Below are 16,489 nucleotides of genomic sequence, written 5' to 3' on the forward strand. Positions count from 1 at the left end.
CAGCATACGATGAAGGAGTGGCACAAATGCAGTTGGCATTAGATTATGCCCTTGCGAGGCCTGGCATCGGTTGCAGCGACCTAGAGGGAGTCCTAGGTCTCCAGGGTTCCTGCTGTTTGGACTTCAGCAAGAACGCCTCCTCGGCCTTGGAGAAGATGCGTGCGCATGCTGCCCAGTCGGTATTCAACGTCAAAGCCCTAAAGGACTGGGGGTAGTTTTCAGACCTGTTCGGTTTACCTAAATGGCTAAGAAATATTGTGTCTATAGGTCTGACGATCCTAGCAGTTGCTTTGATAATGCTTTGTTTGTTTCTGTTGTTGTTACGTTTCTTGCATGCTATGATTGAGGGGTCACTAGGCGACTATCCATGATCAACTATGTTATAGCGGCATCCACCTCAGGGTACCAGCCATTAGACTAGAATGATTTAGCATAGAGGGGGGGAATTGTGCGGTAACGTCAGCAGGGCTGCATGTATGCAGGAGGGGCAGTCTGCAGTGATTCGCGCCCTAGGCGTGGATAGGTCCATGGGCAGGTGTGTCCACGTAAGTGGTGGGCACAGATAAGTCCATGGGCGCAGGGGCAGGTGCGTGGCGGGCACGGATAGATTCATGGGTGCAGGGGGTGGGTGCGTTCACGTGCGTAGGGGGTGTACGGGTATTTAACCCTGTGTTGCGCAGCATTAAATTGAAGGCTTGGCTTGACGGTATCCGTGTGATGCCCTGCTTTCCCCGGGGCGGGGCTCCGGTGCGTGCGGGGTAGGTTAGCTGGCAAGAGAGCCGGCACTCCTTTTTGCAAGTTTTGAATATTTTTGTTAATAGATTCCGAATGATCAGACAGATTCATGCAGCAAAGCCCATCAAAATCCTGACAATCATGATTTTGTGCTAATAATAAAAAAATCTATTGCTGATCTATTCTGTTACTAACCCAACTACGCCAAAGACACCGCCGAGCAAGAGGATGATTATCAGCAGTGTCAGAGCAGAGAAAGGAGGCAGGCGCAGCACCTTCAGGGCATCCCCTGTTGTAAATAACATGTGCTCTGGGTCCGTCCTCTCCCATCCGCTCCGAGCCACCTCTGTTTATACCCTCAGCAGATTCAGTGAAAGAGTACTGACCAGGTGTTGCTGCATGCGTGGCCAGCGCATACAACAAGGCCTGACTAGACGTTGCTGCATGTGTGGCCAGCACATGCAACAAGGCCTGTCAAGATATGTGCTCTGCAGGCTAAGAGCGGTTCTGTTTTGTAAAGTAGCATAGTATATAGAATCTACATCAATTAACAGCGTTGATAGTGCCGATGCAGTTGTATTTATTTGCTTAGCAAGCCAACAGTCCAATTTATTTAGCGTAGTTAACGCCTAGGCACTTGCCACACCAGGTGTAAAGACTGAAGCAGCAATAATTTTACTTAGTTTCCAAAACTCTGTATTATCTTGGCAACCAGATTCAATGCTATGTATGCTTCGTTTAGGTCTTTTATGCTGTCTGGATTTTGATATGTGCTCGCATGATTACGTCATGCTGTGTCGTTGCAATGTATAGATCTTAAAGCATTTACAATCATTACCCCTCTAGAAACATTAGCTCTTGAATAGTAAAAAAAAAAAATAGACAGAAGTCCATCTTTACTGATCCCAAAAAGTTCCATCTTTTGTAGTTTTAGCACTCAGCACTTGTGGCTGCTGCTGTTTTACACAGAGTTGCCATCCTACCGGTATCTGGCAGGTCAACCAAACATGTTCTGAAATACCCGCAGATGATACAGACAGGGATCCACTTGTTTACTGCTCCTGTAAAGACATAAGCGTATCCCTTCCCCCATGTTATAAGAGGGAACGGTCCTTCCACTTATACAAAGCTCGACTCAGACAGGAGTATCTGTTAACCATGTCAGGGGCGGGGGGGTGGGGGCGCCTGGCGGCGGCCGTGGCCCCGGGCATATAGGAGGAAAGAAAACTAAAACCCGAGGTTTAAGACAAGAATAGGGAGGGATCCTTAAAGCCACCGCTACAAGCAAAACAGACCATCACTAAAACCAAAGTAGGATAATGAAAAAAGGAACAAGACAACCTCCCCCCACCCCTCCCTCTTCCCGGGCTTAACACCATCTCCACCTCCCTCCTCTGCCCTCTGAGCGGGACAGGGATGGGGGGCAGGGGGGCGGGAAGAAGGAATGGGGGTTACAGACAGTTAATCACGCGCCACTTTATTGATATCAACGGTTTAACTGCTGCACCTACAGCAGCAGCCATGACTGTAGCCTTTTCTTGTTCTAACATTCGCTCGGCAGCTTCCAGCAGTTGCCCTGTACTAGATCCTTTTGGCAGCACACTAAGGGCTCTCTTAGTTTTTTGGGTGGTTTGTTTTTTTTTTTCATTAGCATTATTAAAGGCAAGCATATCTAAGAACTTTGCTTTCATGTCATCATCCAGATCAGGGTGAGCCATAATTGCAGTGTGCAACCGATCAATAAATTTCCCATATGGTTCTGTGGGACCTTGTCTTATTGATGTAAAGGCAGGTCCGGACTTTTCATCGTGCACTCTAGCAAGCGCTCTATAAGCCAAATCTTGGCCCAGTTGTAACACTTCAGTAGCAAATTGCGCTTGCCAATCAGATCGTGTGTAGGGTCCTGCTCCCATCAGCATTTGAGTTTGCACCCCGAATAATGGATCACCCTGTTGTCGAGGCGATGCAGCTGCCCTATCACAAGCAGCCTGCGAGTACTGAAAGAACTGCAGCTGCTGTGACAGTAGCAAAAGCATCTGGACAATCATTCTAATATCATAAGGAGCTAACAACTGTGACAAAAAAATATGCTGCAACACAGATTGAGTATATGATGATTTTAGCCCATACTGAGTAACTGCACTTTTAGCTTCCTTCAAAATTTTCCAGTCTAATGCTTTCCACACACTTTTCCCAGTATTATTGGTCACAACTGGAAATGCCATGGGAAAAGGCTGTCCTTCTATCACGGCATCTCGAATCCCCCCTTTCCTCTGCACTATCGGATTCAAATCCCCGGCCCCTCCCGCCGGCGTCCCTTGCAAAGGTGCAAAAAGACTGATCTCACCCGATGCTCCGTTTGGAAGGAATAGGTTGGACGCTGGCAGGTCTCGATGTGGCACAGGCGAAGGAGTTGACAAGTTTCCCAGCGACGCTTCTAGGCGAACCTCTAGGGCTTCCAGCCTTTTTAGCGTCTCTTGCAGCTGTGCATCCTTCAAGCCGGATGAATGTTCATCCCCCTCTTCCTCACGCCGTGGTGGCAGGGAAGAAGGTGGTAATGGGGGATAAACCGGAGCTGTCGGTGCCGGCGAAAAGGCTCGTAACTCTGAGCCTGCGCTGGCGCAGTGTGGCGGGGTGCCTGGTGGTGGTACATCTGATGGTGGTGAAAAGTCTTTGGCAGTTTTTCCCTCTGGTGCCCACATATCTATAGTTATAGGGGCTGTGGCTGCATTTCCTGGAGTCCTTGCTGGGGCTCGAACCCCCCCCACCCTCAGCACGAGCCACGGCGGTGGCAGGGCTCGTTAAACCCAAGAACAGCATGCTAGTAGCGGAGGTGGACCCGCCGGCTGGAGTTAAAGCCGCAAAAGCAGACGTGACGACTGAACGTTCGGCTTTCATGCTTATCAATGTTTCATTAATTAGCCTCCACACGGTGAAGAGTTTGCTCGCCTCCTTTGATCCCTTACTTATTTCATCCCACAGTTCTTTTCCTATATTTTCCCATGTCGGGAGTTCAAAAGCATCATCAACTGTGGGGATTAATTCCCTTTTCTTTGCCCACTGCAGCAAAGCTTCTAGGACGGCCGAGTCATAACTCAGTCCTCTCATAGAGAGCATATGTTGGAGGAGCTTAACCACTGCTGACTCCTCTTTGGTCAGTGTGGACCCCATCTCCTCCCCAGCCGCTTGCCGGGCCAAGACGAGATTCCCTCCGTACCTTTTGTACCTTTTTGCGCTATAGCGACTTCCCGAGTGCCGGGGCAGCACTCGACTTCGACCGGCTTCCGCCCCCCTCATTTCTTCTTTCCTTCTTCGGTTCCGTCGGGATGTCCAACACCCGTCTGAGGGTCCCTGTACCCTCTCTCCGAGGGTCCCTGTTCGGGCGCCACCTGCTGACACGGAAGTCACGGACACTGCTGACGACCAATATGATCAAGCAAATGCCAATTTATTGTTGATACATCCCGGTTAATATAGCCCTTCTAAATCCATATCATGCGCAAGCTCTCTACTAATTGGCTAACTATATCATGCACACGCTCCTAGCTAAAATATGATTTGTTAAGTCTCTTTGTTCACGCGCACGGCTCTCTCCACCTGCACCCTGCTTCATGTTCAGCCCCCAGTCATGTAGGCCAGCTGTTTTCCTTCTTCTCAAGGTTGCTTCATTTACTTTCTCACAGGCGGCCTCATTATTTTCTCACAGGTGGCTTCAGTACTGTCTTACAGGCAGCTTCAGTACTTTCTCACAAGCAGCTTCAGTGATGTCCTTGAGGCCTGCTGCTCACAAACATAACAATTCCATTCGGTCTGGATTGTTCACTAAGTGCCCCTGGTACTCCAGGTATCCAACATATATGTACAGAATAATGATAATAATAATAGAAAAACCAAGAGTAATAATAACATACATAATAAAAATCGTCTACTGAGAGAAAAATTAACTCTATCCCAGCCGAAATCAGGACAGTATCAACCTCTTATTCCATACCGTCTACATCATGCTTTGATATATACACACAGATATAATTCCCTCCGTCTATGGGTCATCCCTTCAAAATGTCTGTTGAGTTCATTTAGTCCATGACTTTGAGTTCATCTGTCATAACAGTCTTTCAGGGCAGGAGATGCTACTGTATGTACTCTTGGCTGGTTGCATGCTGCATCTGGAGCTCACAGCTGGTACATCTGGAGCTCACAGCTGGTACATCTGGCATGGCTGGTGTATCACGTTGTCATAGTTCAGCCCCGATCGGGACCAGACTACGCAGTCTCTCTCTCACTCCCCCCACCCTCCAAGAGAATAGGGAGAGATAATATAAGAAAAAAAGGCTCGAGGTTTGAGATAAGGACAGGGAGAGAATCCTTAAAGTTACCGTCACGGGCAAAACAGACTCGACTTGGGGAAAACTATTCATTTATTACTACAAACAGCAGGATAATGAGATAGAGAACAAGATAACCTCCCCCCACCCCTCCCTCTTCCCAAGCTTAACATTATCTCTACTACCTTCCCCCCCCGAGCAGCACAGGGGGGAAGAGGGAATGGGAGTCATGGTCAGTTCATCACGCATTGTTTTATGCCGCTGCTTCATGGTCGGGGGAAGAACTCCTCACATTCCTCCCCTGCTCCGTTGTGCGGTCCCACCCATACGCCACAGTCCTTCGTGAAACTGCTCTGGCGTGGGTCATGTCTTCCATGGAGTGCAGTCTCTCCAGAATGGCTGTCCCAGCGCAGGCCCTCCACAGACCACAGCCTCCTTCAGGCATCCACCTCCCCCGATGTGGGGTCCTTCACAGGCTCCAAGTGGATCTCTGCTCCTCCGTGGACCTCCATGGGCTGCAGGGGGACAACCTGCTCCACCATGGTCATCACCACAGGCTGCAGGGGAATCTTGGCCAGGAGCCGTATTACTCCTCCCCCGCCTTCTGAACTGACCTTGGCGTCTGCAGCCATTCCTCTCACAAGAAAAGTTCTTCACAACAGGCTGGCACACGCCTCTCAGAATTTCTTCACATCATCCAGCTCATCTCCTCTCCACTTCTTGCAGCCGGGCTGGGCCAAGTTGGGCCCAGTCGGCTGCCTGGCGAGAGGCCAGAGTGTGAGGCGTGCAAGGCCCATGAGGCCTGCACCTCCCCCTCTGCACCCCTGCCCCTGCCCGGCTTCTTCACATTTTCTCTTCTCTCTTTTTTTTTTTTCCTGTTTTCCCCTCCTTAAATACGTTATCGCAGAGGCGTTGTGAGAAACCATGGACTAGGGTATTGTTTATTAAGATTTATGTTAAGCCCAATGTAAAGGTCAGACAGCAAAAATCGCCTATGCAAACTAAAAACAGCCACCGGATACCGCTTGTGCAAGATAAGATAACCACCAGATGGCTCCCCGTCGGGGAATCGAATCCGAGTCACGAGATAAGATAACCACCAGGTATCCCGGAACCGACAGAAACAGGGCAAACAACCCCATATAAGGACGACTTCTTACTTCAGCCTCAACGAACACCAGGAGGCAGAAAACAACCCCCTAACAACAACTGAAGCATGCCTCCACTACCTCATGAACACGGAAGTAAAGATGTATAAAAAGGGGCTGTTTGAACTGCTCAGCACGGCAGTTGGCGGAGCGCAGACTCCCCTGCCGTCCAGCGCTGTTTTTGCTCATATTCTACTTGCTATAATTAATAAAATTTTTAATTGGATTATGATCCGTTGTGGTCCCAATTTATAACAGCGTTATCACGGAATATTCTGCTACCACTCAGCTCGGCCTTGGCCAGCAGCAGGTCCACCCTAGGCTTGGCCGCGTCCACTAAACAAAGGGGAGCAACTTCTAGCAGTTTCCTACAGAAGTTACCACCTTAGGCCCCCCCTTTACTAAACCAAACCACAACACACGTCCACAAACTGCAAGTTGAAGATGTTGATCTTGAGGAAGTTGTTGGGCACGAATTCTGGTTCCATCACTGCTCAGTTTCATCAAAGTTCATTCTTCACTGATCTGGGTGATTCTTGCTGCAATACCTTTGATATGACATATAATAACTACAGAAATTATGACATACAGTATTATATAGTAGTTAACATCATACAGTTAAAAATTATTTGCTACTGTCACGTAAAATCAGATCTTCCCAGTCCTCCCATATTACCCACCATGTACGCTCAGGTCCTTGAGCAAAAAACAATCCCATGGATGGATTTGCCTTTGCCCAAAGGAGGAATAACCCAGACTATCTTCCCCAACATATTCCTTACATGCACCACAGGAACTTTATCCTCTTCTACAATACATAGACATTCTGATCGGACAGGGCCAGCTCGACTGGTGGATCCTCGAGTGTTGACTAACCAGGTGGCTTTTGCTGAATGTGTATCCCAATGTTTCAAGGTCTCACCACCCATTGCTCTCAGTGTAGTTTTTAACAATCCATTGTACCATTCAGTTTTCCGAAAGGCTGGTGCATTATAGGGGATGTGATATACCCACTCAGTGCCATGCTCTTTGGCCCAGGTGTCTATGAGGTTGTTTCGGAAATGAGTCCCATTGTCTGACTCAATTCTTTCTGGAATGCCATGAGTTAGGGACTGAAAGAGTTAATGTGTGTTGATGTTTCAAACATTGTTGTGGCTGTGGCACAGGGTGCAGTCTGCAGTCTGCATAGGGGAGGTGGAGGCCGTATGGGGGATGTGCAGTTCCCCAGGCTCCTGTTAACGACTTGCCAAATATGGCAAGGGGTCACACAGAGGTCATCTGAGGAAGGGGCTTCCGACCACTCCTCACATTTAGCGCTTGCTTAGCGCCTGCACAGAGGACTCAGAACTCTCTGGAACCGGACCATACAAGTCTTCAAGGGGCATAACTGAAGGCAGGGATTAGACTATAAAAGACACTGCCTCCGGGAGCCGTGTGAGAGACCCCCACCAGAAGATCATCATGGCTGCCCATCACCATGCCCCCACCACCAGGATCCGAACACCCGCCACCCCACCAGAGGATCCACGTACCCGTCCATCATTGTCGTCACTGGATCCAAGGGTGGTGATATCTCTTTCCCTCTCTTTTCTATTTTCCTTTTCCTTCTTAGAAATATTCCGTTAAGAGCCCCGGCTATCAACCCCTTTTATGCTTTCCAAGTTTTCAAAGTTAAGTCGTTCCACTCAATGTTAAATAAAATCCTAAATCAATCATTTGGTGTCGTTTCACCTTAATTTAGTCCAGGGAATCACAAACCTGCTACAGCCCTGGGTCGTAACACCATGTCACCTTAGAACTTGCTTCTTAAGGCCCAGGATAGTGTTTCAGGTGGTGGCATGGGGTGTAGGATATGTCTCCAGCCACCCAGTGGTTGCTTCCACCATTGTAAGCACACGGTGCTTGCCTTGGCGAGGTTGTGGGAGTGTAATTGTCATAGTTCAGCCCCAACAGGGACCAGACTACGCAGTCTCTCTCTCACTCCCCCCACTCTCCAAGAGAATAGGAGGAGATTTGACAAACAAAAGAAAACCAGAAAAAAAACCAAACACGTGGGTTTAGACTGAACAAAAAGTAAATTTAACAGTAATGACAGAAGAAAACAAGACAGTGATGGAACACAAATACAGTACAACAGCTCACAACAGATCTCCACAGCCAGTCTCTTCCAAGTAGCAGGGAGACTCCCTTCAGCACCCTCCTCACTTATATACTGAGCATGATGTCAGATGGGATGGAATAGCCCTTTGGCTAATTTGGGTAAATTAACCCCAGCTGTTAGCTAATTAGTTAACTACCCCAGCCATAGGGGCTACCAGCTTCAGTTCTCCACCCAGCTCAGGTAAATATTAACTCTATCCTGGCCAGAACCAGGACATTATCCACCCCTTATTCCATACCATCTACATCATGCCCAGATCCTACACTTTCTGATTAATCATCAACTTCTTCTTCCTTTTATCTACTTGTATGCAGACACACAGATGTAACTCTCTTAGTCCATGGTCCATCCTTTCAAAAGGTCTGTTGAGTTTATCCAGTCCATAACTTTGGGCTCCATCTGTCATAACAGTCTCTCAGCATAGGACAGACAACGCAGTGTTTCCTCAGGTAGTCTGTCTGGTGCAAGTGACTTAGCAAGTTCATAGTCTGCAGGCTGAAGACCTGTTGGTAGGTGCTAGTAGCAAGAGCCAGTTCTGGTTGCATCACTGCTGCAATTTTTTCCTATTTTATTAAAGTTCATTCTTTTTTGGTATAAATGATTTTACTATAATACTTTTGACACAACATAAGTATCTCAGGGCAGGGAGCAGGAAGAAGCAAGGAGGGACACATAATAGCTAGATAATGACATACAGTACTGTATAGTAACCAACATCAAGCACTTCAAATTATTGGCTCTTTTCACCTAAAATCAAATCTCCTTGAGGTACACATAAGACTTCCCCATCCTCCTGCATTACCCACCAAGTACACCCAGGTCCTTGAGCAAAAGCAATCCCATGCATGGGTTTGCCTTTGCCCAAGGGAGAAATGACCCAGACTGTCTTCCCCAGTATATTCCTTACGTGCACCACAGGGACTTTATCCCCTTCTACAGTATGTAGAAGTTCAGATTGGGCAGGGCCAGCTCGGTTGGTTGACCCCCGAGTGTTGACTAGCCAAGTGGCTTTTGCTAAATGTTTATCCCAATGTTGGAAGGTTCCACCACCCATTGCTTTCAGAGTTGTTTTCAGCAGCCCATTATACCTTTCAATTTTTCCAGAGGCTGGTGCATGATAGGGGATGTGATATACCCACTCGATGCCATGCTCTTTGGCCCAGGTGCCTATGAGGTTGTTTTGGAAGTGGGTACCATTGTCTGATTCAATTCTTTCTGGAGTGCCATGTCACCATAAGACTTGTTTCTCAAGGCCCAGGATGGTGTTTCGGGCAGTGGCATGGGGTACAGGATATGTTTCCAGCCATCCAGTGGTTGCTTCCACCATTGTAAGCACATCGCGCTTGCCTTGGCGAGTTTGTGGGAGTGTAATGTAATCAATTTGCCAGGCCTCTCCATATTTATACTTCAGCCATCGTCCTCCATACCACAGAGGCTTTAACCGCTTGGCTTGTTTGATTGCAGCACATATTTCACATTCAAGGATAACCTGTGCAATAGTGTCCATGGTTAAATCCACTCCTCGATCACGAGCCCATTTGTATGTTGCATCTCTCCCCTGATGGCCTGAGGTATCATGGGCCCACCGAGCTAAAAATAGTTCACCCTTATGCTGCCAGTCCAGATCCACCTGAGCCACTTCAATTTTAGCAGCTTGATCCACTTGCTGGTTGTTTTGATGTTCTTCAGTGGCCCGACTCTTGGGTACGTGGGCATCTACGTGACGTACTTTTACAACCAGATGCTCTAACCGGGCAGCAATATCTTGCCACAGAGTGGCAGCCCAGATAGGTTTGCCCCTACGCTGCCAGTTGCTCTGCTTCCATTGGTTTAACCATCCCCACAGAGCATTTGCCACCATCCATGAATCAGTGTAGAGATAGAGCACTGGCGATTTTTCCCGTTCAGCAATGTTTAAAGCCAGCTGGATGGCCTTCACCTCCACAAACTGACTCGATTCACCTTGGCCTTCAGCAGCTTCTGCAACTCGTCGTGTAGGACTCCACACAGCAGCTTTCCACTTCCGATGTTTTCCTACAATACGACAGGACCCATCAGTAAATAGGGCATACTGCTTCTCATTTTCTGGGAGGTTGTTATATGGTGGGGCCTCTTCAGCACGCGTTACCTCTTCCTCTGGTGGCTTTCCAAAATCTCTGCCTTCTGGCCAGTCTGTAATTACTTCTAATATGCCTGGGCGATTGGGGTTTCCTATTCGGGCTCGCTGTGTAAGTAGTGCAACCCACTTGCTCCATGTAGCATCCGTTGCATGATGCGCAGAGGGGACCCTTCCTTTGAACATCCAGCCCAGCACTGGCAGTCGGGGTGCCAGGAGGAGCTGTGCTTCAGTACCAATCACTTCTGAAGCAGCTCGAACTCCTTCATATGCTGACAGGATTTCTTTTTCAGTTGGAGTATAGCAGGCCTCAGATCCTTTATATCCCCGGCTCCAAAACCCAAGGGGTCGACGACGAGTTTCCCCTGGTGCTTTCTGCCAGAGACTCCAGGTAGGGCCATTCTCCCCAGCTGCGGTGTAGAGCACATTTCTTACCTCTTGCCCTGTCCGGACTGGCCCGAGAGCCACCGCGTGAACAATTTCTTGTTTAATCTGTTCAAAAGCCTGCTGCTGTTCAGGGCCCCATTTAAAATCATTCTTCTTTTGGGTGACTTTATACAGAGGGCTTACAATCATACTATAATTTGGAATATGCATCCTCCAGAAACCCACAACGCCCAGGAAAGCTTGCGTTTCCTTTTTGTCAGTCGGTGCAGCCATAGCTGTTATTTTGTTGACTATATCTATTGGAATCTGACGACGCCCATCTTGCCATTTTATCCCCAAAAACTGTATCTCTCTTGCAGGTCCTTTCACCTTACATCGTTTTATGGCAAGCCCAGCTTTCAGGAGGATTTTAATTATTTTCTCCCCTTTTTCAAAAGCTTCTGCTGCTGTGTTGCCCCATACGATGATGTCATCAATGTACTGCAGGTGCTCTGGAGCGCCACCCTTTTCCAGTGCAGTCTGGATCAGCCCATGGCAAATGGTGGGGCTGTGTTTCCACCCCTGGGGCAGTCGATTCCAAGTGTACTGGATGCCCCTCCAAGTGAAAGCAAACTGTGGCCTGCATTCTGGTGCCAATGGGATTGAAAAGAACGCATTGGCAATATCAATGGTGGCATACCACTTGGCTGCCTTGGATTCCAGTTCATACTGAAGTTCTAACATGTCTGGCACAGCAGCACTCAGTGGTGGTGTAGCCTCATTCAGGCCACGATAGTCCACTGTTAACCTCCCCTCTCCACTAGATATTCTCACTGGCCATATGGGACTGTTAAAAGGTGAGTGGGACTTGCTGATCACTCCCTGGCTCTCCAGCTGATGAATCAGCTTATGGATGGGGATCAGGGAGTCTCAGTTGGTGCGATACTGCCGCCGGTGCACAGTTGTGGTAGCAATTGGCACCTGTTGTTCTTCAACCTTCAGCAACCCCACAACAGAAGGATCCTCTGACAGACCAGGCAAGGTGGACAACTGTATAATTTCCTCCATCTCCAAAGCACCTACACCAAAAGCCCACCGATACCCTTTTGGGTCCTTGAAATATCCCCTTCTGAGGTAATCTATACCAAGAATGCAGGGAGCATCTGGGCCAGTCACTATGGGGTGCTTCTGCCACTCATTCCCTGTCAGGCTCACTTCAGCCTCCAATACAGATAGCTGTTGGGGTCCTCCTGTCACTCCAGAAATACAAATGGGTTCTGCCCCATTATATCTTGATGGCATCAAGGTACATTGTGCACCAGTATCCACTAGAGCTTTGTACTCTTGTGGGTCTGACGTGCCAGGCCATCGGATCCACACAGTCCAATAAACTCTGTTATCCCTCTCCTCCACCTGGCTGGAGGCAGGGCCTCTCTAATCCTGGCCACAGTATTCATTATTCATTTCTTTTAAATATGCACGAGAGGTCCCTTCAAGAGGGTCAGAACTAAAGCTATTCCTTCTACGCTCCCTATTGGAGACTGGTGCAACAATTTTCCGGGGAGAACTTCTATTTGCAATGTTTTTTCCACGCAACTCACGTACCCGTGCCTCTAGGGCAGAGGTAGGCTTCCCATCCCACTCCCTCATGTCCTCTCCTTGGTCACGCAAGGTAAACCACAGGGTACCTCGCCGCGTAAACCATCTCTCTTGAGCAGGGAAACGTTTACTCCTAATAGCTGAAATATTGGCCCGTTGTCGTAGTTCAGCCCTGATCAGGACCAGACTACGCAGTCTGTCTCTCGCTCCCCCCACCCTCCGAGAGAGGGCCACAGTCCTCCGTGAAACTGCTCCGGCGTGGGTCATCTCTTCCACGGGGTGCAGTCCCTCTAGAACAGCTGTCCCAGCGGGCCCTCCACGGGCCACAGCCTCCTTCAGGCCTCCACCTGCTCTGGCGTGGGGTCCTCCACGGGCTGCAGGTGGATCTCTGCCCCTCCGTGGACCACCATGGGCTGCAGGGGGACAACCCGCTCCACCATGGTCTTCACCACGAGTTGCAGAGGAATCTTGGCCAGGAGCCATATTACTCCTCCCCCTCCTTCTTCACTGACCTTGGCATCTGCAGCCGTTCCTCACAACAGGCTGGCAGACACCTCTCAGGATCCTTTTTACATCTTATTCACTTCTCATCTCCTCTCCACTTCTTGCAGCCGGGCCGGGCCGAGTTGGGCCCAGTCGGCTGCCCGGCTGGAGGCCAGAGGGTGAGGCCTGCAAGGCCCATGAGGCTCGCGCCTCCCCCTCTCTGCCCCCCGCTCACAGCTGCTTCACATCTTCTCCTCCTCTTTTTCCTGTTTTCCCCTTCTTAAATACGTTATCGCAGAGGCGTTATCACGGGACATTCTGCTACCAATTGGCTCGGCCTTGGCCAGCAGCGGGTCCGCCCTAGGCCCGGCTGAGTCCACTGAACAAAGGGGAGCGACTTCTAGCAGTTTCCTACAGAAGCTACCACCTTAGGCCCCGCCTCACTAACAAAACCAGAACACCCGTACCGGTGGGGAATGGGACATATCTGCTTTGAATTGCTGGAACTCCTGGGATAGTTTCTCCACAGCCGAGACACAGGCCCTTAGGGAGGAAGACAGGCTTTCCTCATACTGCCGGAGTCGGCCAGCCAGTTCATCCACTGTTTCTTCCTCTCCATCTTTCCAGGTCATAACTGCCAATGAGTTGGCATATGATGATGGTGCACTTCGAACAAACTTCCGCCACATTTGTCGTGTGCACCCGACTTCATCTAGATCCTTAGGTAACTGATCATTGTCCAGGTCATCATAAATAATCTCCAGCACAGCTAATTCCCTCAGGTACTGGATACCCTTCTCCATGGTAGCCCACTTGCCTGGATGACACATTATATCCTCCTTGAAAGGATACCTCTCCTTCACACCTGACAGGAGTCGCCTCCAGAGGCTGAGGGCTTGTGTCCCTTTTCCAACTGCTTTGTCAATGCTTGCTTCTCTAGAAATGGATCCCAGTTGCCTAGCTTCTCTGCCTTCTAATTCCAAGCTATTGGCCCCATTATCCCAGCACCGCAGCAGCCAGCTGATAATGTGCTCCCCAGGATGACAGCTAAAATCTTTTCGCATGTCTCGCAGCTCGCTCAGGGATAGAAATCTGGTGCTCACTGTCTCCTTTAGGAGTTCTTCCCCTGAGGAAGAGCCTGCCTGCCGAGTTCTTCCTAGGCATGTAGCAAATAAACCTTCCTCTTCTTCCTCCTGCTCCGTCCTAAAAGGGGCTTCTTCATCCCTCACTAAACGAGCTGACTTCCGCTTCCAAGTCTTCTTGGATACAGGGGCAACTGAAACTAGCACAGGTTCACCCTCTGATTCAGCTGCAATGCCTGTTGCTGGGGTTTGAGTCCCTACATTGCAGGTCAGTTTGTTCTCCCTCACACCATGCCACGTATTAGTATCTTGCCTTAAGGTAAATCTCGGGCGGAGATTCCCAAAAAGTGGGTTTGCAGCCCTAGACAAGACTTGGCACACATTCAAGATACATAACAACAACATCATAGTGGCTTGAATATCCCCCAGATCTTTAAAGTTCTCAAAAAGTGGCTTAACTACCCTGGAAGTGAAAGAATTCGGGAAGCTGTCCACATAGGAATACCAATTTATCTCTAAGGCCATTGATGTCACCATGTCATAGATGTATATGGCATAGTATAACAGAAGGATAATTCTCATCATTTTCCCTGAGGTGATAAACACCACCACTGGGAACACATAGTACATATAGGAGCGTAGACAATACAACAACATAACCAACCACTGCAACATCACGACCAATAACTGACAACCAATACAACAAGCATGTATAAACAAATTTGTTTCAAACAAAAAAAAAAGTCAGATCTGTTATTATCTCAACCCTTCGAGCCCCACATTGGGCGCCAAAATAACTGTCATAGTTCAGCCCCAACGGGGACCAGACTATGCAGTCCCTCTCTCACTCCCCCCACTCTCCGAGAGAACAGGAGGAGATTTGACAAACAAAAGAAAACCAGGAAAAAAAAAAACCAAACACATGGGTTGAGATTGAACAAAAAGTAAATTTAACAGTAATGACAGAAGAAAACAAAACAGTGATGGAACACAAATACAGTACAATAGCTCACAACAGATCTCCACAGCCAGTCTCTTCCAAGTAGCAGGGGGCCTCCCTTCAGCACCCTCCTCACTTATATACTGAGCATGATGTCAGATGGGATGGAATGGCCCTTTGGCTAATTTGGGTAAATTAACCCCAGCTGTTAGCTAATTAGTTAACTACCCCAGCCATAGGGGCTACCAGCTTCAGTTCTCCACCCAGCTCAGGTAAATATTAACTCTATCCTGGCCAGAACCAGGACAGTAATATAATCAGTCTGCCAGGCCTCTGCATATTTATACTTCAGCCTTTGTCCTCCATACCAAAGAGGCTTTAACCACTTGGCTTGCATGACTGCAGTGCATGCTGCACATTTAGGGATAACCTGTGCAGTAGTGTCCATGGTCAAATCCACCCCTCGATCATGAGCCCATCTATGTGTTGCATGTCTTTTTTGATGGCCTGAGGTGTCATGGGCTCATGGAGCTGGAAATACTTCACCCCTATGTTGCCAGTCTAGGTCCACTTGAGAAACTTTAATTTTAGCAGCCTGGTCCACCCACTGGTTGTTTTGATGTTCTTCAGTGGCCTGCCTCTTCGGTACATGGGCATCTACGTGACATATATCTACAACCAGATTCACTAACCAGGCAGCAATATATTGCCTCAATGCGGCAGCCCAGATGGGTTTGCCTCTGCACTGCCAGTTGCTCTGCTTCCATTGCTTTAACCACCCCCACAGAGTGCTTGCCACCATCCATGAGTCAGTGTAGAGAGAAAGCACAGGCTTTTTTCAGCAATATCTAAAGCCAGCTGGATGGCTTTCACCTCTGCAAACTGACTTGATTCACCTTGGCCTTCAGTGGCCTCTGCGACTCGTCGTGCAGGACTCCACACAGCAGCTTTCCACTTTCGATGTTTTCCTACAATACAACAGGTCCCATCAGTGAACAGGGCATATTGTTTGATATTTTCTGGTAGATTATTATACACTAGAGCCTCTTCAGCACGTGTCACCTTCTCCTCTGGCGGCATTCCAAAATCTTTGCCTTCTGGCCAATCTGTGATTACTTCTAAGATTCCTGGGTGATTGGGGTTTCCTATTCGGGCTCACTGTGTGATCAGTGCGACGTATTTACTCCATGTAGCACCAGTTGTATGATATGTAGAGGGGACCTTTCCTTTGATCATCCATCCCAGCACTGGCAGTTGGGGTGCCAGGAGGAGCTGTGCTTCAGTACCAATCACTTCTGAAGCAGCTCAAACTCCTTCATATGCTGCCAGTATCTCTTTTTCAGTTGGAATATAGTGGGCCTCAGATCCTCCATATCCCTGGCTCAAAAACCCTAGGGGTCGACCTCGAGTCTCTCCTGGCATTCTCTGCCAGAGACTCCAGGTAGGGCCATTCTCCCCGGCTGCGGTGTAGAGGATGTTTTTCACATCTTGTCCTGTCCGGACTGGCCCAAGGGCTACTGCATGAACAATCTCC

Source organism: Chlamydotis macqueenii, chromosome W (genome assembly GCF_036417535.1).
Source record: "Chlamydotis macqueenii isolate bChlMac1 chromosome W, bChlMac1.mat, whole genome shotgun sequence".
Classification (NCBI taxonomy): Eukaryota; Metazoa; Chordata; class Aves; order Otidiformes; family Otididae; genus Chlamydotis; species Chlamydotis macqueenii.